Below are 23,664 nucleotides of genomic sequence, written 5' to 3' on the forward strand. Positions count from 1 at the left end.
TCTTGGTACATTTTTTTAACTTTTATTCATTTTTTTGAGAGAGAGAGAGAGAGCAAGTGGGGGAGGAGCAGAGAGAGACACACACACAAACATAGAATCCAAAGCAGGCTCCAGGCTCTGAGTTATCAGCACAGAGCCCAAATCAGGGCCCAAACTCAAAAACAGTGAGATCATGACCTGACCCGAAGTCAGAGGCTTAACCAACTGAGCCACCCAGGCACTCCTCATGTTAGTACATTTCTTAAATTTAAAAACATGATACTAACCCTGATTAAAATTCTCAAAAGCTAAAAGTAAAAGGAAACGTTTTCAACCTAAAAAAACAAAACACCAGTTCTCAATATTGGCTCATCAATTGTAACAAACATCCCATAGTAATGCAAGATGTTAAAAATAGGGGAATTAGTGGGGTGAGTGGTTTATGGGAACTTTGTACTTTCCACTTAATTTTTTTGTAGGTGTAAAACTGCTCAAAAATAAAAAATCAAAAATGGAATAAAATGAAAATAATACTCCAGAACAAACGTATTTACTGGTGAAACATTGTAAGCATTCTCAGAAAAATCAAAATAAGTCATTTAAATGATATAAGTATCTTGTCCTATATTACTTCTTGTTCCAAGCAACCATAGTTTGTGTTTCTTACTTCCTTATTCTGTGACATGGGGACATTATGCCTCCACTCACACTCAGCTCTGCTTATCAGCTTGCGTGGACACATCTCTACTCTTACACTGTCAAGATTGATAAATTTATCTGTAGTTTTATTTATAGGTTGATTCTCAAAGGTGAAAACCAACAGACAAGCAAAAACCAAGCTAATGTGATTTTGACTGCATAAATTTTGTCACTGCTGAGGCAAGTCATGTGCCAGAATTAGGTTTCCTTCTCTCTGGAGTTACTGTCAGTATCCTCGGGTCACTGAAAAACCGTTTCACTTGGTCTGTATTTCACATTGTCAATTATTCAAGATCATGGTATACTTTGGTTTGTTTCATATTTGGATCATATCTTTAAAAAATATTTTTAATTAAGTTTATTTCTTTATTTAGAGAGAGAGAGAGCATGAGCAGAGGAAGGCAGTGAGAGAGAGAGTGAGAGAGAGAGAGAGAGAGTGAGAGAATCTTCAGCAAGCTCTGCACTGTTAGCACAAAGCCCAGTGTGGGGTTTGATCTCACAAACTGTGAGATCATGACCTGAACTGAGAACAAGATCAGACGCTTAACCAACTGAGAAACCTAGGTGCCCCTGGATCATATCTTTTATGTTCAGTTTTCTTTTCTTCTGGAGAGAAGAAGCATACATCTTATTCAACACATACATGCTAATCCCCCAGCTTTCCATCATCCCATAGTGCTTAGAATTAATTTCATTCTTTTAAAAAAATTTTAATGCTTATTTATTATTGAGATACAGAGAGAGACAGAGCATGCGCGAGGAAGGGGCAGAGAGAAGGAGACACAGAATCCGAAGCAGGCTCCAGGCTCTGAGCTGTCAGCATAGAACCTGACGTGGGGCTCAAACTCACAAACCAGGAGATCATGGCCTGAGCTGAAGTTGGATGCTTAACTGACTGAGCCACCCAGGAGCCCCTAATTCATTTCATTCTTTTTCTTGAATCCCACCCAAGTCCTATGCTAATTTGGATTAGGTGCTTCATATACATTTTCATGGAGTACCTTGATGTTTTTCTGTTTCCATCTTTACATGTTCTGACTTTGTCATAACTTCCTGTGCCGGGAGCACATTGTACTCCATGGAGCCCATTTTTTCCCATGGGCTTTCCTTCCCAAGCCACTGACTTCCTGCTCCAGTGTGATCCTTACTGTTCATTTGTAGACCTGGGGCTTCTCCTGACTGTTATTCTGTGTTTGGAATCATTGTTTCCTGGAGTCTCAGTCTTCCCTTTTGTTGGTTCATTCCCTTATTCTGCTGGAGTATTCTTCCTCAGAAAAATGCATGGGAGGTTAACTTTTTTAATTCACAGGAATCTAAAAATTTCTTTAGTGTGTCCTCACGCTTGATGGTTACTTTGGCTGGACTTTTTAGATTGAAGCCATTTTCCTTCAAGATTTGCAAACTCTGTTCCATAGTGTTCCAGCATCTGGCAGTGCTGTGGGTCTACTGATTGTGTGATTCCCATTTCTTTGAGGGCTGTCTTTTTCCTCTCTGGAAGCTTTTTAGGATTTTCTCTTGAAAATGGCTATTCTGAGAATTCACCCTGTGTGTTTAGATATGAGTCTTTGTTTCATTCAGGATGTTTTAGCTACAAGTAATACAACTCTCAATGCAACACAACACACTCCTGGACATCAAGATGTATTACAAAGTTGTAATCATCAAGACAGTAGGGGCCTGGCACAAAAACAGACACTAAGATCAATGGAACAGAATAGAGAACCCAGAAATGGACCCACAAATGAATGACCAAATGATCTTTGACCAAGCAGGAAAGAATATCTATTAGAATAAAGAAGATCTCTTCAGAAACTGGTGTTGTGAAAACTGGACAGTGACGGGCAGAAAAATGAACCTGGACCACTTTCTTATACGAGGCACAAAAATAAACTCAAAATGGATGAAAGACCTACATTTAAAACAGGAAGTCATTAAAATCCTAGAAGAGAAATCAGGCAAAAACCTCTTTGAACTTGGCTGCAGCAATTTCATACTCAACACGTCTCCCAAGGCAAAGGAAACAAAAGCAAAAATGAACTTTTGGGACCTCATCAAGATAAAAAGCTTCAGCAATGGAAATAATCAGCAAAACAAAAAGGAAACTGACAGAATAGGAGAAGATATTTGCGAATGACATATCAGATAAATGGTTATTATCCAAAATCTATAAAGGATTTATCAAACTCAACACCCAAAAAACAAATAATCCAGTGAAGAAATGGGCAGAAGATGTGAATAAACACTTCTCAAAAGAAGACATCCAGATGGCTAACAGACACATGAAAAAAATGCTCAACATCATTCATCATCAGAGAAATACAAATTAAAACCACAATAAGATACCACCTCACACCAGTCAGAATGGCTAAAATTAACAACTCAGGCATCCTACAGATGTTGGCGAAGATGCAGAGAAAGAGGATCACTTTTACACTGCTGGTGGGAATGCAAACTGGTGCAGCCACTCTGGAAAACAATATGGAGGTTCTTCAAAAAATTAAAAATAGAACTATCCTATGACCCAGCAATTGCACCACTAGGTATTTATCCAAGCGTTACAGATGTGCTCTTTCAAAGGGGCACATGCACCCCAACGTTTATAGCAGCACTATTGACAAAAGCCAAAGTATGGAAAGAGTCCATATGTCCACCAACAGATAAATGGGTAAAGGAGATTCCACACAATGGCAATCAAAAAGGATGAAATCTTGCCATTTGCTACTGCATGGATGGAACCAGAGGGTATTGTGCTAAGTGAAATTAGTCAGACAAATATCATATGACTTCGCTTATATGGGGAATTTAAGATATAGAACAGATGAACATAAGGGAAGGGAAGCAAAAACATATAAAACAAAACATAAGAGACTCTTAAATATGATTTATTTCACTTAGCACAATGCCCTCTAGGTCCATCATGCGGTCTCAAATGGCACAAGTTCATCCTTTTTATGGCGATGTAATATTCCTCTGTGTGCGTGCGCGCATGTGTGTGTGGGGAGGGGTGGGTGTGTGTGTAGTCATACTATATGACTCAGCCGTGAGGAACAATTGCACATTCATAATGTAAACACAAACACATACATACTTAAAAACAGACATAACTATATTACCAGGAAGGGAGGCACATGTGTGTTTGCAGACAAGACATGGAGAGGGACTATCAGGAGACAAAATCTAAAATTGAAAACTCAAGAAATAGAAGTATAGTCAAGTTATATAAAAATATGGATATAAATGCCAGAAAAAAGCAGCTAAAATAGTTTAAAAACATTTGCTTCAGAAGTCTTTTCCTGCCTCATCCATCAAACTTCTAATTTTTACATGAAAACAGACAGCTCTTCCCACTGGGCAAGAGCCATATTCTCTTCCTGTTACAAATGCAGAGGAAGGGTTGGAAGGATTAATAGTGATGTACTTACTGATGAATCGGTTCTGGCTTTCTGTTATCTATCTATCTGTTTGTCTGCCTATCTGTTCATATATCCCTCCTAGAAAGCCATATTGTGCTGATCACCCCATTGTTTAAAGAGGAAAAACATAAGAGAAATGCTTGTAAATACTTTGAGTTGTTTTGCATTGTTTTCAGATGATTGGTGTGGAGGCTCCTCAAAAAACTATCCATAGAATTCCCTTATGACCCAGCAATAGCTGCTAGGGATTTACCCAGGGGATACAGAAGTGCTGAGGCATAGGAGCACATGTACCCCAATGTTCATAGCAGCACTGTCAACAATAGCCAAATCATGGAAAGAGCCTAAATGTCCATCAACTGATGAATGGATCAAGAAGATGTGGTTTATATATACAATGGAGTACTACATGGCAATGAGGAAGAATGAAATCTGGCCATTTGTAGCAAAATGGATGGACCTCGAGGGTGTCATGCTAAGCGAAATAAGTCAGGCAGAGAAAGATAGATACCATATGTTTGCATTCACAGATCTAACAGGAGAGACCTGGCAGGGGACCATGGGGAGAAAAAGGGGGAAAGAGAGTGGGGGAGAGTGAGGGACACATATCAAGGGAGAGTACTGAATACTGAAAACGAGCCATGGACTGAAGGGAGAGGGGGAGGGAGGGAAGGGGGGATGATGGTCATGGTGAGGGGCACTTGTGGGGAGAAGCACTGGCTGTTATATGGAAACCAACTTGACAATAAACTACTAAAAAAACACAAAAACTGTACAACTGAGTGGTTTTATTACATTCACAGAATTGTGCCGCTATCTAATTCCAGACAATTTTCATCACCCCAAAGAGAAACCCCATATCCTTTAGCACTCATTTACCCATTCTTTCTCCCTCCAGATCCTGGAAACCACTAATATACTTATGTCTCTATGGATTTGCTTATTCTAGACATTTCCAATCAATAGAACCATGCAATATATGACCTGTGTCTGGCTTCCTTCGCTTAGCACAATGTCTTCAAGGTTCATCCATGTTATAAAATGTATCCGTACTTAATTCCTTTTTATGGCCAAATAATATTCCATTGTATGGATATATCACATTTTGTTTATCCATTTATCTGATGACAGGCATTTAGATTATTTATACTTTCTGGCTAATGCTGTTGGTTTCATATGCAAGTTTTTGTGTGGACATGTTTTTAATTCTCCTGGGTAGGTGTAAGTATACTAATTTAAGTACACTTGGCCCATATGTAAGCATAAATATATTACCTATTCATTTTGATGAGGCACATCCTCCAGTAGCTTCCTGAGAAAAAATGCAGGGCAACACATTTTTGGGACCTTGATGTTTGCAAATGTCTTCATTATACACCTACACTTTGAGCATACACTAATAGGAGGAAATCGTTCTCTCTGAAATTTAAAGGCATTTTCTCCATGGTCTTCTAGCTTCCAGGGTTGCCTCTGGGAACTCCAATGCCATTTGTACTACTTTTTACCCAGATTCTTTCTATATGACATTTTTTCATTTCTGAAAGTTCATAGAAACTTCTCTTTTCTTCTAGTATTCTGAAACTTCACAAAGATGTCCTTAGTGCAGGATTTTTTTCACACATTGGAGTGGAAATTTGGTGGTCTCTCTCTTTTTAAAAATTTTTTAATATTAATTTTGAGAGGGAGAGAGAGACTGAGGGTCTGAGCTGTCAGCGCAGAGCACGACACAGGGCTCGAACCCACGAACTGTGAGATCACGACCTGAGTAAAAGTCAGACACTCAATTGACTGAGCTACCCAGGCTCCCCTGGTGGTCTCTTTTAATATGGAAACTCATCTGTTAGGTTTGGGAAATTTTGGCAGTTTTCTTCTCTTCTTCTCCTTTGTTCTTACTTCCTGATGCTCTATATCAGTTACCTATTGCTGCGTAGCAAACTATCCCCCAAAATGGTGGCTAAAACAACCACTTATTTAGTTGAAGATTCTGGAAGTCAGAAATTTGGTTTGGGCTTAGCTGGGCAGCCTTCCTAGTCTTGGCTGGGCTCATTCATGCGTCTGTAGTCAGCTGTTGGGCTTGTTAGGAATCGGCTGGTATAGGAAGGTGTCATCTAGGATAGTTCATCTTCCTCCGCAGGCTCTCATTCTCCCAGCAGTCTAGACTAGGTCTGTTCACATGGCAGCTGGATAGAATTCTGAAAAAGCAAGCAGGAGTGTACAAGACTCAAGGCCTTGACTCAGCACTTGTATGTCACTTTGTCACATTCTGTTGGCTAAAGCAAATTATAAGTCCAGCTCATATTCAAGGGGAGGAATATGAGCTTTTTGTAGGCAGCGACTACAGAGTAATATTGCAAAAATCAGGTGCCATGTACTGAACGTCTGTGTCCTCCTAAAAATTCATATGTTGAAACCATAATACCCAATGTGATGGTATTTGGAAATGGGACCTTTGGGAGGTGATTAAGTCATGAGGGTGGAGCTCTAATGATGGTATTAATGCCCTTATAAGAAGAGAAACCTTGATTCTGCTCTCTCACTCTCTCTCTCTCTCTCTCTCTCTCTCTCTCTCTGCCATGTGAGGCAATGACAAATGGCCATCTGTAAACCAGGAAAAAGGCTCTCACCAGGCATCAGTTCTGCCAGCACCTTGATCTTGGACTTTCCAATCTGTATAACTGCAGAGATAAACATTTGTTGTTAAGTCACCAAGACTGTGCTATTTTTTATAACAGCCTGAACTGACTATGACAGTGTGGATATCGGGAAGGGTGGAGAATTATGGCCACTTTTATATCAACTGCATGCTCCAGTTGTCATCTCTTTTTTTTCTATTTTTTATACCTTTATCTTTCATTCTTCTTGGAATACCTTTCCAGTTGATCTTTCAAGATTTCTGTTGAGTTTAAATTTTTGCATTGTATTTATAATTTTCAAGAGTTATTTCTTGTTTTCTGGTAATTTTTTTAAACAACAGCATTATGATTCTGGCTTGGTATAGATCCTTCCCTTATATCCTTCAGAAATAACCAGCCATGCTGGCAGCTTGATCTTGGGCATCCAGACTCCAGAACCATGAGAATATTAACTCCTGTTGTTTAAGCTACTCAGTCTGGGGTGTTTTGTTATGGCTGCCCTAGCAAGCTGATACAGCCATCCTTGGTTATGTGAAACATGCAGTGTAGGCTCTTCAGTGGTTATTGGTGAACCTTAGCTGACACCCAGCCCAGCACACTTATCCAGCATCTCTCTGATAGAGAAAAGTGTATTCACTTCAGGCACCTTCCATCTGCTGAGCCCTTTTGCCCAACTTCAATTCTGGTCCTTATAACCACATTGTCAGCAGAGAGAGTCAGACATGCAAATGCCCTGTTTGCTTCTATCCTGAATGTGACAGCCTCTCCCATCTCTTCCCCTGGCTTCTCTCTGTATGCTTTAAATTGGTTCAATACAAGTGTGATTTGAGAAACTTGGTATGGTCTGTGAGCCTTTCTGTTCCATGGCCTCTCTGCTGGCCTTCCTAGAGAGTGCTTGGGAACCTCGAGGCACGTTTCCATCATGAGAGACCCCTCATGCCTCTCATCTCTTCTCATAATCCTATGTCGTTGCCTCTTTTGTTCTTTGGGCAATAAGTCCAGTTGTTATTCTATGTTTCTTCTACCTGATTGCACCTCAGGCTCACTCTGTCCTTAGAAATAGCATTAATTGTTGCCAGAGACCATTAGGACCTTTTGCTGGTAAACTTCATAGTGGCTTTTTCCTTTGGAAGTTCCCCTCCATGCCCTAGCCCTCCTGCCCATGGCTAGACACATGGCCACCTGTCCAGCCTGCTGGTTTGGGGATGGGGTCCAATCCTATAGGAAAAGTACCTCCATCCATTGAGGGGAAGAAGTCAAAGTAGGAAATATGGCTTCCCATTCCTACATGAGTTAAAAAATGGTCCGATAATGCTATCACCATTCATTTGAGAAAGCACATTCAAAGCAAAACTCTTAGTTTCTGCCATCCTGGGTCTTTCTGGCAAAGATAAATAGGTGGTTAAGGTTTCCATTAAAGTGTGAGATCCAATGCCTCAAAAACACCCAACTCCAAGACCTTTAAGGGTTGTTGAACTTGGTGTTATTCCTCAATACACGAAAGAGAACTTATGTCTCCTGGACACTGACATTGTTATTGTTTTCAAGTCTGGAGAGAATTTTAAAACATCTTGTGTTGCTACTGTTATTTCAAACACTGATTCATTTCCTGTTTGGTTGACTCCATGAAATACCATCTATCTCCAGAAGATACATTAGGTAACAAGCAGCCCTTCTCATTTTTCAGTGATTTACTCATGACAAAGTCATTGTTTCTTTCTTTCTCTGCTACTCTGATAAAGGCTCTTGCCTCTCCTCTGAGTGAATGTTAAGTAACATCTGTACAAGGTGTAGCCACCCGTTGGGGCCCGTTGCTAACCTTGCTTATACTTCAGTACTTGTAAGCGCCTGGCGGGGTTCCAGAGGCGGGCTTCTCAGAGGCACCATGGAAAAGGCAATCATGACTTCAGCCTGCCCATCCATTCCAGCAGCACCTTTCTCTGAAATGACAAATCTCTATTTATGATAGTTGCTATAGACTGTTCCCAAGCTTTGTTTAAAAGAAGAAAAAAAAAAGAGCTTCTGTCGGAGTGAGCATCTTTAGGAAAGAAGCAGCATTTCTTTCAACAGAAACTTCACGAAACTTTTAGACACATTCGTCTAATCTCTGTGAAGGGCTGGGTGAAAAATCGAGGTACACCTCATCCAGTGTGGGCAAGGCTGGCGACAGGGGAGAGGGAAGAATGGGCATGAACTCCCGGTCCTCCCCATGAATTGATAACTCCCTTCAGAAAAAGGTATAACAAACAAGGATTAGGCCAAATACATCTTTCACAGATCCATTCTTCTGGCTTGTAATTCTGCTAGCACAGTCATAAATGAAAAATATGGGATGAGTCTCTGCTCTTTTTTCTTTCTTCTGTTGTTTCTGGCTAAGTCACAAGCTCTGAAATCTCAGCCTCTGGAGATACTGTGCTTTGGGGAAGAGACGAGACCAGAGCCAAGAGATATGGCTTCTTGTTCTAATCCTGTTACTCTCTGTGTGTTCTTGAGCAACTCTCTGGGCCTCCTGCCCTCAGAACTCAAGCACATTAGAGCTAATGATCCAATAAAGATGAGTATTTTTATTTTAAATACTTTTTTATTTTAAACCGTTTAAAACTATAAAATTTCAACTAGTCCGTGTTCTCCACAAGTGGATTAACTCGTATCACTCACATATTTACCATTCTATAAAAATGAAATTTCAGATGTTTTAATTTAGAGGGTACTGTCAGAGCTACCTGAAACAGGGGACAACTATTATTTGGGTAAAATAATTTTTTCCAGCCCCTTTCAAAGTTGCTTTAAAAAAATAGACAATTTGGAAAGTGAATTTGGCTATTGTATTGATTAAGACTATTTGCTTGCAAGTGACAGACACCAAAGTTAGACTACCCAGAGGAATCTATGATTGTTGGGTGTATAAATGCATTCTTTGTAAGCTGAAGACTACAGAATCCACAAGTTTGTTTAAGAGAAATGAGGTTATTACAGCATATTATGTGGTGGATAGAATTTCTGGGCAGGTCAAGGATGCAAGCTTAGATCCTACGGCCAGAAGAGATGCCCAACTAGATTACAAGACTTGTCTTCTGAAAGCCCCACAGCTACTTCTGCCCCTGCCGCTGCTTAGGATTGGGGCAATAGACTTTCCCACCTCAGCTTCTCAGGAAAGTTAAGCCCCTGGTCCACTTTGCTTGTAGAAGGTCAGATCCCCCTGAGTGTGGCCACCACTCTGGGGCACTCATTATCAATTTCTAAGTGTTTTGCAGGTGTATGTGCCTGGTGGGACCTTGGTCATATGTAGAACCTTCACTGCAAGGGAGTCTGGGAAATGTGGGCATTAGCTTTCCATCTTCTAGATTACTGGATAGGAGTTGGGTGGGTTGTGAGGGTGCTAATGTGCATGGCATGCCCCAGCAACAACCTGGGGCACTCCTCAGATTCCAAAAGAGAGGGAGCTGGGCTTCAGGAACATAGCCACACAGGGGCACTGTGGGGAAGTGAGAAAATTCTATCTCCATGTTTCCCTTGCCTCTTTCTCTGGCCACTACCTCGGGGTAACACAACCTCCAGTAGCTGTTAGAGTCCAGGTTCCCAAAGTGTCTAAGTCCCAGTTCCAACCTCCTCAGGAAGATGATGAGTTGTCCAAGCTGGGTAGGCTGCCCACCCCTGATAGGAGTGGTGCCACAGTGCCCCAAGTAGCCATTCACAGGCAAGCAAAGGAAGACAGTTTTTAGAAAAGAATGATAGCAGAGTGGGGAAGTGGGCTGGGAGTTGCTGGGCAAACTGGACAGTATCAAAAAGAAAGCAGCATTGCCCCTCAATTCTTATGGGCTATGCTTAGCTCAGTCTGCCTGCTGGATAGCAGTGTGGTTTCCTTGGACTTTCAGAAGTATGCTGTCTGTCCTTCCACATTATGGCTGCTGGGGGCAAAGCAGAGTGGTGATAGCAAGTCAGCAGGACTGGGCAGGCTCATATCTAGCCTCTCTGTTACCCTAACCAGTGGCCTGGACAAGTCACTTCAATTCTCTGTCTTCTCTATCTGCAAGATGAGCTGGCAATAATACTCCTCTAGAGACCATGGAATTTAAAATAGAGATACAGTGACCGCTCTCCACAGCATCCTGAGATTGATAAACAAGAACAGTAATGAATGAATCTAGTTGAGCACCCATTTAGTAGCTCAAGAGAGGAAAAGAAGGTCCCAAAAGACCTTGGGTCTTCAAACTCAACCTCACTCCTGACTCCTGACACTTTAAAAATTTAGGTGAAATTTATATAGCATAAAATTAACCACTTTAAAATGACCAATTCTGGGGCGCCTGGGTGGCTCAGTCGGTTAAGCGTCCGACTTCAACTCAGGTCACGATCTCACGGTGTGTGGGTTCGAGCCCCGCGTCTGACTCTGTGCTGACAGCTAGCTCAGAGCCTGGAACCTGCTTCAGATTCTGTGTCTCCCTCTCTCTCTGACCCTCCCCTGCTCGTGCTGTCTCTGTCTCTCAAAAATAAAACAAAAACCATAAAAAAAAAGATTTAAAAAAAAGACACACATATTAAAAAATATTTAAAAAAATGACCAATTCAGTGGTGTTTAGTACATTTACAATGTTATACAGCCATTACCTCTATCTAGTTTCAAAATATGTTCATTGCCCTAAAAAGAAGCCCTATACCTATCAGAAAATTGCTCACCATTCTCCAGCCCCCAGCAACCACCAACCTGCTTTCTTATCTCTATGGATTTACTCATTCTAATCATTTTATATAAGTGGAACCAATCCATGAATGGCATATGTGACCTTCAGTCTGGCCTCTTTCACTTATGCTTTACTCAGCATAATGCTTTTGAAGTTTATCCACACACCATAGCATTTATCGATGCTTCCTTCCTTTTTATGGCTGAATAATATCCCATCAAATGTACATACCACATTTTCTTTATTCACTCATCATCCATTGATTGACGTTTGTGTTATTTCTAGCTTCTGGCTATTATGAATAGAGCTGCTATGATCATGAGTGTGCATATACATGTTTGAAGACCTGTTTTTAATTCTCTTGGGTCTACATCTGGGAGCGGAATTGCTGGGTCACATGGTAACTCCATGTTTAATCTTGTGAGGAGCTGCCAGACTGTTTTCCACAGTGGCCCTACCAGTTTACATTCTTGCCAGCAGTGCCTGGGTGTTTCAATTTCTCCACAAACTTGCCAACACTTCTTTTCCTTTAAAAAAGTATAGCCATCTTAGTGGGTATGAGGTGGTACTTCATTGTGGTTTTGCTCTGCTTTTCTGAGAATTTTTTGAAGTGATAAATAACATTTTGTCTTTGATCCTCGAGGAGAATCCTGGCAAACAAGAGATGGACTAAAAGCCTGGTAGAAGAGCAAATGTTATCCCAGTTCTCAAAACAGAGTGAAAGATGGGCTCCAGAAACTCTAGCCTTCAATTCCCAGCCATGTCTGAGAAGCAGGAGTAATCAAATGGAAACATGAAGAGCGTGGGGATCCTGTTCCCCTAGTGAAGGTGTAGTCTTGTCATTGCAATAGTCCATTTTTACTCCAGCATGCTCCTTTACTTAAAGTGTCACATCTTTGTGACCAGGGTAGAGAAAGAGGTTGCATTATGCCTAGCAAGGTTTACCGCAGGGTGCACAGTCACACCCCAAAACAAGCCCACATCTGGAGCAGTCTGTATGGGGGTTGTCTGGGACCAGGGGCTTCTGGGGCAAAGGTTGGGAAGAGCCAGTGAGCAGTGTCCCACAGCAGGTTTGGTGAAGGTGCTCTGGGAGACTTGGGCTGCTCAGGCAGGGATGGCCTGACTGCATAAGAAGGCAAGGCTTCTTGGGACTGGGCTCTGGGCTGAGTTCAAAACTGGATGACCCATGTCTAAAACAAGTTCCTTTGAGCGAATGGCAACTTGGGTGAAAGAAAATTTGCCTTTTTAGCAAAGTGCTGCTGTACATGACTGGAGGAAGCAATGTGACTCTCAAGGGGGTAATTTAAGTAATATGGCCATTAAATCGACAGCTCTCCCAGGACCAGGACATCTGTAATGGAAATGCTCTGTGCCACCTTCTAGGACCAGTGAAAGCCAACCTATGCTTGCAGATTTAGGGCAGTAAATACTAGCCTGTAATGGACATGAAGGTAACATGAAACTCCTCTGCTTCTTGCCTCCTAGTTACATCACCCCTATCATGTACACTGATTATTTGCCCCTCCAGCTTACCTGGCTGCCTTTTTGGCTTCCACCTTCATTTCTAATTTAATCTTTTTGTTTCTTTGCTATGGAGCCTCTACAGCCTGATCATCTGGTAATGATTCCTCTCTCTTCTCTCCATTCCCCCGCTTCCCCACTGAGTGGTGCAGCCCCAGACCTTTTTGCACCCATTTCTCCAGGCCCAGCCTGAACAATGGGAGGGTTCATATGGGGTTCTCTGGGTCACCTGGAAGCCAGAGGTGGAGACATTGGCTGGAGGAGTGGCTTGGCTACTAAAGGGGCAGTTACATAACAAGGCCTCCATCTGTCTTCCCTCCCAAGCTTCCTGGGGATGTGGGACCTCCTCTATGCTTCCACCAGCTCTGACTGGGTGCATTGGCTTGTTCCTGCTTGTTGAGCTGCTCACTCATCTTGAATGGACCTCGGAGACTAGACCAGCCTCTACATCTTCTAACCAGTAGAATATTTCACAACACTAACCCTTTCAGGCTACTAAGTGAAGCAAAAAGTGTGTGCAGATTCATTAAAACTTTAGCCAAGAGTTTTTCCAGTTCTGGACATAAGGAGCTTAGAAGTTGCCATTCCATCCTCACAAGTAAAAAAAACCCCAAAACTGAACAGCCTGAAAAATCAACAACTCTCCTTGGATCTCTAGGGGAGAACACTGGGAAAACCTTTGCTGCCAAGACCGGAGAGATGGACAGGTGAATACAGGGAGTCACAGTTTACTGGAGCAAGCTTACAGCTGGAAGTCACTGAGGGAACCAGTGCCAGGATAGGAAAACCTAAACCTTAATTGGTGAAATGCTGGACAATTTACTGTGGACAGTCTGCAAGTTAAAAACTCGGGGGGACCCAATCACGAGGGTCCTCCACAATTTTGTGACATTTAGCTCCAGGATCTCAACCAGGTTCTCACAGTAAATATCAGAGAAGAAAAAATTCCCCCACACTTTTGGAAGGAGAAGGGAGAAAGGATGCATTTTGAAATATGCTACAGCACTCTCTTCTCGTTAACAAGGTCTGCCTTCAGGGAAAACTAGTTAACCAGAGCCTAACCTGTTGGGGTATTATCAGAGCCTAACTGACCTGGGGGAAGGGAAATATCCAACTCCAGCAAGCTCTAGCCTTCCTTTCCTACATAAGGGGGTAGATTATAACTGAGACACTCTTGTGAAGTCCACAGTCCAGAGGCACAGCCTTACTGAGACCTAATCATCTCAGTTATATAGGACCTTGTAACACTTCCCTCCTACCACACCTCACCACATTATTAAAGCCCCATTTCGCCCATTCCTTTTACTTAATACATAATGTCTGGCCATCAAGAAAAAAACCTATAAGACATAAAAAGGCAAAAAACAAAACAAAAACAAACATACACACAAATCCCCAAACCTACAATTTGAGGAGACAGAACAAGCTTTAGAATGAGACATGGCAGCAATGTTGGAATTATCAGACCAAAAATTTAAAACAACTGTGATTGACATACAAAGGGCTCTAATGGATAAAGTAGACAGCATACAAGAACAGTTGGGCTTTGAAAGCAAAGGGGTAGAAATAAGAAAGAATCAAAAAGAAATGCTAGAGATCAAAAACACTAACAGAAATGAAGAATGCCTTTGATGGGCTTGTTAGTACACTAGATACAGCCAAAGGAAGAATCTGTTAGCTAGAACATGTATCAACAGGATCCACAAAAAGCAAAAAGCAAAGAGAACAAATACTGAAAAAGACAAAACAGAATATCCAAGGACTGTGGGACAAATACAATAGGATTCACATATGCACAATGGGAAAATCAGAATGAGAAAGAAGAGAGAGAAGTAAGATTTGAAACAAAAATGACTGAGAATTTCCCTGAATGCCAAATACCAACCACAGATCTAGGAATCTCAGAGGACTCCAAGCAGGATAAATGCTAAAAAAAAAAAAAAAAAAAGAAAAAAAAGAAAAGAAAACCTGCTCCTAGGCATATCATTTTCAAACTATGTAAAATCAAAGATAAAGAAAAAAAGCCTGCATCAAAGCAGACAGATAGGGGGAAAAAACAACAATAAACACCTTTCCTATAGAAGAACAAAGATATGAATTAAATCTGACTTCTCCTTAGAAACCATGCAAGCAAGAAGAACATGGAGTGAAATATTTAAAATGTTGAAAGAAAAAGACTTTCAACCTAGATTTCCATGTCCTGAAAAATTATCCTTCAAAAGTGAAAAAAGAAATAAAGACTTCAAAACACAAAAATTGAGGGAATTTCTTGGCAGTGAATCTGCCTTGAACAAAGTGTGAAAAGAAGTTCTTTAGAGGGAAAGAAAATATTATAGTCATAAACTCAGATCTATATAACATAAGGAAGAGTACTGAGAAAGAAATAACTAAAGGGAAAATAAATACTTATGGTTTGCTTATTCTTTTTTTGTGTTTATTTATTTTGAGAGAGAAAGTGAGCACAAGTTGGGGAGGGGCCGAGAGAGAAGGGGACAGAGGATCTGAAGTGGACTTTGTGCTCACAGCTAACAGTGGCAAGTCCCATGCGGGGCTAGAACTCATGAACTGCAAGATCATGACCTGAGTCAAAGTTGGAAGTTCAACCTACAGAGCCACTCAGGCGCCCCTTTCTTATTCTTAAGTGAACTAACAGATAAGTTGGTTCCATTTAATAATAGAAGCAATGTATGTATGCTTGTGAATATATCATATATCTGCTAATATACAAGTGAAATGAATAATAGCAATAATACAAGGTATGGGAAGGATGGATTAGGATTATTTTGTTATTATAAGGTGCTTACATTTGCCATGAAATGGGACTGTTTTTTAAAGTGGACTTGAATTAGTTGTAAATGTATATTTCAAATTCTAAGGCAGCCACTAAAAAAAGGTTAAACAATAGTATAACTTGTGTATTAAGAAAGGAGAAAAAAATGGGATCATAAAATAATCAACTAAAACTACAAATGGCAGAATAAGAATGGAAGACAAAAAGGAGCAAAGAACAAGGGCGACAAAAATAAAATAGTCATAAATATGGTACATATTAATCCAACTGTATCAGTAATCACTTTCATGTCAATGGTCTAAATGCACCAGGTAAAAGACAGATGATCAGAGTAGATCAAAACATAAGATCCAACTAGAGAGACAAATACCTTGTGATTTCTCTCATATGTGGAATTTAAGAAACAAAACAAACAAGCAAAGGGAAAGAGAGAGAGAGAGTCAGAGAGAGAGATGAACCAAGAAACAGACTCTTAACTATAGAGGAGAAACTGACGGTTACTAGAGGTGAGGTGGGCGGGAAGATGAGTTAAATAGGTGATGGAAATTAAGGAGTGCACTTGTCATGATGAGCTCTGGGTGTTGTATGGAATTGTTAAGTCTCTATATTGTACATTTGAAACTAATAGAACACTGTAGGTTAACTATACTGGAATTAAAATAAAATAAAATAAGACAAAATAAAATAAAATATAAGACCCAACAATATACTGTCTATAAGAAATTCACTTTAAATTAAAGACACATATATATTAAAAGTAAATGGATGAGAAAAATATACTATACTAACACTAATCAAAAGAAAATGGAAGTAGTTACATTAATTTCAGAGATAGCAGACTTCAGATCAAGGAAGGTTATCAGGGATAAATAATAATAAAGGGGTCAAGATTCCAAAAAGGCATAACAATCCTTAACATGAATGTAGCTAACAACAGAGTGTCAAACCATGTGAGGTACAACTAATAGAACTGCAACAAGAAATAGTTGAATCCATGATCATCGTGGGAAATTTCCATACCTAGCTATCATAAATGGACGGATCCATCAGACAGCAAATCAGCAAGGACAGTTGAACTACAACACCTATAAGCAACCGGATATAATTGATATCTGTAGACGATTTCATGTAACAACAGAGAATGCACATTCTTCTCAACCTCAAATGGAACATTCACCAAGACAGACCACATTCTGGACCATAATACACACCTTAACAAATTTGAATGAATAGAAATCACAACATCTGACCTCACATCACAGTGGAATTAAACTAAAAATCAATAACAGAAAGTGGCTGGGAAATTCTGAAATATATGTAGATCAAATTATATGCTTCTGAATAGCACGTGGGCCAAAGAAAAAAAATTTTAAATATTTTAAACTAAATGAAAATGAAAACATAACTTAAAAAATTTGTGGGGTTCAGGGAAAGCAGTGCTTAGAAGGAAATGTATAGCATTGAATGCATGTATTGGAAAAGAAGAAAGATCTAAAATCAATAATCTAAGCTTTCATTTTAGGATACTAGAAAAATAAGAGAAAATTAAATACAAAGTAAGTGTAAGTAAAGAAATAATAGGGGTCCCTGGGTGGCTCAGTTGGTGAAGCATCCCAATTCAGCTCACGTCATGATCTTGTGTTTTGTGGGTTCGAGTCCTGTTGTGCAGACAGCTCAGAGCCTGGAGCCACTTTGGATTCTCTCTCTCTCTCTCTCTCTCTCTCTGCTCCTCTCCCACTTGTGCTCTATCTCTATCTCCCAAATAATAAATAAATGTTAAAAGAAGAGAAAAGAAATAATAATGATTAGAACAGAAATCAGTGAGATAGAAAACAGGAAATTAATAGAAAAAATTCAACAAAACCAAAAGCTGATTATGTGAAAAGAAAAATAAAATTAATAAGCTTCTAGCCAGGCCAACTCTCTTTTATCTAAAAGAGAGGATGCAAATGACTAATACCAGAAATGGAAGAAGGGGCATCACTGCAGAGCCTGCGGACATTAGAAGAAGAATAAAAGAATATTATGAACCACTCCATACTCACAAATTTGATAACTTAGATGAAATGGACCAATCCTTGAAAGACACAATCTGCCAAAACTCACAAAGAAGAAATAGGTAGTCCAAATAGGCCATATCCGTTAAGTAATGGAATTAATAACCTTTGAAACAGATAGGTTCACTGGGGAATTCTACCAAACACTTAAGGAAGAAATGATATCAATTCCCTACAACACAAGCAGAGGGAATACTTCCTAACTTATTATAAGAGCTGAGTATTATTACCCTAAGACCAAAACCAGACAGACCTATTACAAGAAAATAGTACTGCAGACCAATATCTCTCATGAACATAGATGCAAAATTCCTCAACAAAATATTTACAAGTTGAATTCAACAATGTATTTTAAAAATTATATACCATGATCAGGTGGGATTTATCCCAAATATTGTAAGGCTGCTCCAGAATTTGAAAATCAATCAATGTAATCCACCACATCAACACACTAAAAAGAAAAAAAAAAATCACATGACTATAACAATAGGTGCAGAGAAAGCATTTGACAAAATCTGACATTCATGATAAAAAACCCCCAGTAAACTAGGAATAGAGGGGATATTCCTCCACTTAGTAAAAAAAAAATCTACAAAAATCCGTATAGCTAACATTATATTTAATTGTGAGAAACTAAAAATTTCCCACTAAGATCAGGAACAAGGCAAGTATATCCCCTCTCATCACTCCTTTTCAACATTGTACTAGAAGTTAAAATAGTGCAATAAAACAAGAAAATAAAATAAAGTTACAAATATTGAGAAGGGAGAAATAAAACTATCTTTGTTCACAGATGACATGATCATCTATGTCAAAAATCTGAAAGAAGCAACAAAAAACTTCGAGAACTGATTCAATGCAGAATCTTCTTTTAGACTTCAGTATAATGATTGCAGATAACATGTCTAATTATCATGAAGAAAGAGCACAGCATGTTCTTATGGATAACTTTGTGGAATTTGCTGGGACAAATTGCTGGGACAGAAAGTACAATGGTGTAGCATTCAAGGAAACTTCTAGAATATACCTGGTCTGTATAATAAATACAATGAAAAAATTGCACAGTCAATTTCTGCCAGCTGGAGTTAACTAAACATGAATCCTCACAATTTGGACTGAGGGTTGTGTCAAAACTTTAAAAATACATCTTGGACCATATCATATTTCATTCTCCTATTGGTGGTTTGGACTTGTCTTCTTGTCTGGGCTGTTTAAACATTTATAATTCCAACATTGTGGATTTCATTTTCTATCTGTGGATGATACTAGTTTATTCTCTCATAAGTCTTAGAAAATGTATAGTCAGTCACTTTCCATACCAGCAATGAACAAGTGGAATTTGTAATTAAAAACACAGTACCATGTATATCCCTTAGCATTCCCAAAATGAAGTACTTAGTTATAAGTCTAGCAAAATATGTACAAAATCTATATGAAGAAAACTAAAACACTCTGATGAATTTAATTAAATAGCAACTAAATAAATGGAGAGATATTCCATATTCATGGACAGGAAAACTCAATATTGCCAAGATTTCTGTTCTTCCCAACTTCATCTCTAGATTCACTGAAATTCCAATCAAAATCCTGGAAAGTTATTTTGTGGACATTGACAAACTGATTCTAAAGTGTATAGGGAGAGACAAAGGCCCAGAATAATTAACACAGTATTTAAGGAGAACGAAGTTGGAGGATTGACACTACCTGACTTAAAAAGTTAATATAAGGCTACAGTAACCAAGACAGTGTGGTATTAGCAAAATAATAGACAACTAGATCAAAAGAACAGAATAGAAAGCCTAGATATATATCCATGTAAATATAGTCAACTAATCTTTGACAAACGGACAAAAGCAATACAATGGAGCAAAGACAGCCTTTTCAAAAAATGGCACTGGAAAAACTGTACAACTACATGTAGAGTAATAAATTTAGACCCATATTTTATAACCTCACAAAAATCAATTCAAGATGGATCATAGACCTAAATGTAAAATGTAAAACTATAAAACTTCTAGAATATAACTTAGGAGAAAATCTAGATGACCTTGGGTATGGTGATGTCTTTTTAGATACCGCACCAAAGATGCAATCCCTGAAAGAAACAATTGATGAGCTGGACTTCATGAAAATTTAAAGTATCTGCATTGTGAAAGATAATGTCAAGAGCATAAGACAAGCCACAGACAGGGAGGAAATATATGCAAAAAGGATGGTTATCCATGATATACAAAGAACTCTTCAAACTCAAAAATTAAAAAAACAAACAATTCAGTTAAAAACTGGGCCCAAGACCCTATCAGACATTTCACCAAAGAAGATATGCAGATGGCATAAAAGCACATGAAAATGTGCTCCATATGATATATAATCATGGAAATGCAAATTAAAACAATGAGATGCTAGTATACACATAGTAGATGGCCAAAATTCAGAACACTGACAACACCAAATACTGGTGAAGATGTGGAGCAACAGGAATTCTCATGCATTGCTGGTGGGAATGCAAAATGGTACATGCTGTGCTCTTTCTTCATGATAATTAGACATGTTATCTGCAATCATTCTACTGAAGTTTGGGGTTTCTTACCAAACTAAACATATTATTGCCACAAAACCAAGCAATTGTACTCGGTATTAATTAACCCTAAGAACTGTAAACTTAAGTCTACACAAAATACCTGCACACAGATGTCTGTAGGAGCTTTATTTATAATTGGCAAAACTTGGAAACAATTGAGATGTCCTTCAAGAGGCAAATGGATAAAGATACTGTGGTTCATCCAGACAGTGGAATATTACTTAGCACTAACAAGAAAAAGAGCTATCAAGCCATGAAAAGACATGGAGGAAACCTAAAAGCATATTACTAAGTGAAAGAAACCAATTTGAAATGCCTCATACTGTATGACTCCAACTATATGACATTCTGGAAAATGTGGAGACATTAAAAAGATCAGTGGTTGCCAGGGATCGAAGGCAGAGGGATGGATGAATAGGCAGAGCACAAAGGAAATCTAGGGCAGTGAAAATAACTCTGTATGATTCCTTAATGGTGAATACATATTATACATTAGTCCAAAACCATAGAATGCAGAACAGCAAGAGTAAACCCTAATGTGAACTGTAGACTTTGGGTGATAATGATGTGTCAATGTAAGTTCACTAATTGTAATAAATGTACCATCATGGTATAGTGACAGTGGCTGAAGCTGTGCCGGTGTTAACCTTGACCTTCAGGAGTTAACAGGCCGGGGTTAAACAGCAGCTCTCTGTACCTCCCTCTCAAAATTTCTGTGAACCTAAAACTTTCCTAAAATTACAGTCATATTAAAAAAAAAAAGTTCAGCTCATACTCTGGAATCCCATTTGCTGGACTTGACATCAGGCTAATATGGCCTTGTAACCTCCCTGTGCCTAAATTTCCACATCTATAAAGCAGAGATTATACTGGTATTTTCCCACGGAGTGGTTGTGTTAGTAAGACAACGCATGAAAAGTATGTAGCCTCAAGCCTGTTGGAAGAGAGACAGATTTGAGTTATTTCAAACTGTTTTGTTGAACAGATGAACCAGTGAGGAGCAAACAGGAAATGGCTCAATTTTCCTTTCACCTCGGCCTCCAGGTAAGTTCTTTCACATCTTCCTTCCCTTCATGACCTCTTAGTGAGCACAGCTCAGCTTTCCAGGCATTTTTAATGGTAGGAAGTAGCCTCATTTCTGTGAAGATGTCTCACTTTCAGGTACTCAGTCCAGTCCAGTCTCAATCAAAATTTGAATCTCACATCCAAGTCAAGCTCTGCTCTGGCCCAGGGCCAGCGCAGGCTGGATCTGGGGCAGAGCCAGTGGTGGCAAGGGGCATCGTGTGTCCTTCTCCTAGTTGTCTCTCTCCCTAACTCTCCCTCTGTCCTGGCTCTTCTAGGCTTCGGGCAAGGAAGGCGGACTATTAAAGGGAGAGAGCAAAAAACCTTTTTTCTTTTTCACTGAACTAGTTCTGCTGTCATAATCCTTATGTGGCAATGCTCCAAATGCAGGTTCTTTCAAGGACCATATTTTGTGGATTCTTTAGAAGCTCTCTGAGGACATACACACTTCATGCTGTCCTAATCTGAGAGATATGATTTTTGGATAATCCCTTGAACCTTCTTTTTGCTGGTTAATCTCCACCAACTCTCTCCCCTGATCTGTGCCTCCTCCTTCTCTGTCTTCCTCTGTGACCCAGAGGCTGACTCCTGGGGACTGTATCTTTCAGGCTTCCTTGGTGACTTCTGGGTTCAGCCAATGGAGGCCCTAGCAGAAAAAGGGAAGGTGGGAGGAGAGGGGGATTGGGAGCTTTCTTTCCCACTCATCCCTGCTACAGGGCAGCATCTGGCAATGGTGTGGCCCTCACGACCATAGCTCCAGCTAGGCTGCCCCACGTCCCCAGCTCCAGCCCTTGCTTGGCTCAGGTAATAGAATTTCATCCCCTTGACCTTCATCCTTATAACAGGAATGGCTCCCTGGGATGTAGACCCAGGTGCTCAACATCCCAAGTGAAGTAGTGCTTTCAGGAAAATTCTTCAAAAAAACAACACATAGAATGGGATATTGGAAATAGTCAACATAGAAGTATGACAAAAGACTTTTATATAGAATACATACTTAACCCCTACACGCCAATAAGAAAGAGACATAATCTAACATAAAAATGAACAGAACACTTGAATAGATACTTTATGAAAGAACATATCAAAATATCCCCTTTCATATGTTTTTATTAAACACATATGTTTATTACATATGGAAAGGAATTCAACCTTGTTAGTCATCAGGAAATTGCAGATGAAAAGCTGCAGTGTGATACCACTGCATACTCACTAGAATGGCTAAAATAAAACTGGTGGAAAATGCTAAGTGTTGATGAGGCTGTGGAGCAACTAGAACTTTCCTATACTGCTGGAGGGTACGTAAAGTGGTATGAGCATTTTGGAACTGTGTTTGATGTGTCTGCTAAAACCAAACATACACAAAACCTACATACCCACAGTTCCATTCCCAGAAACACACCCAGTTAAAATGTGTGTGTGTTCACAATCATAAAAACCCCCACCTGGACACTATACACATGAACATTAACCAAAGAATGGATACATGAATCGCAGTATGGTCATTCAGTGGAATGCAGCACAACAGTGAGAATCAGTGATCTACAATAACAGGCAACAACATGCATGAATCTTACATATATAATGTTGAGTTAAGGAACACAGATTAAAAGAAGACATCTTGGGCCCACAAATGCACGGTCAATTAATTTTTGACAAAGCAGGAAAAAGTATCCAATGGAAAAAAGACTGCCTTTTTAGCAGGTGGTGCTGGGAAAACTGGACAGCAACCTGTAGAAGAATGAAAGTAGACCAGTCTCTTACACCATACACAAAAATAAAATCAAAATGGCTGAAGGACCTGAATATGAGACAGGAAACCATCAAAACCCTCGAGGAGAAAGTAGGAAAAAGCCTCCTAGACCTCCACCGCAGCAATCTCCTACTCAGCACATCCTCAAAGGCAGGGGAAATGAAAGCAAAACTGAACCCTTGGGACTTCATCAAGATAAAAAGCTTCTGCAAGGCAAAGGAAACAATCAAGAAAACTAATAGGCAACTGACAGAATGGGAAAAGATAGTTGCAAATGACATATCAGATTAAGGGCTAATATTGAAAATGTACAAGGAACTCACCAAACTTCACAACCAAAAAACAAATAATCCAGTGAAGAAATGGGCAGAAGACATGAACAGACACTTCTCCAAAGAGGACATCCAGATGGCCTACAGACACATAAAACGATGCTCAATATCACTCATCATCAGGGAAACACAAATCAAAACCACACTGAGATACCGCCTCA

This window comes from Suricata suricatta, chromosome 9 (assembly GCF_006229205.1).
Source record: "Suricata suricatta isolate VVHF042 chromosome 9, meerkat_22Aug2017_6uvM2_HiC, whole genome shotgun sequence".
Lineage (NCBI taxonomy): Eukaryota > Metazoa > Chordata > Mammalia > Carnivora > Herpestidae > Suricata > Suricata suricatta.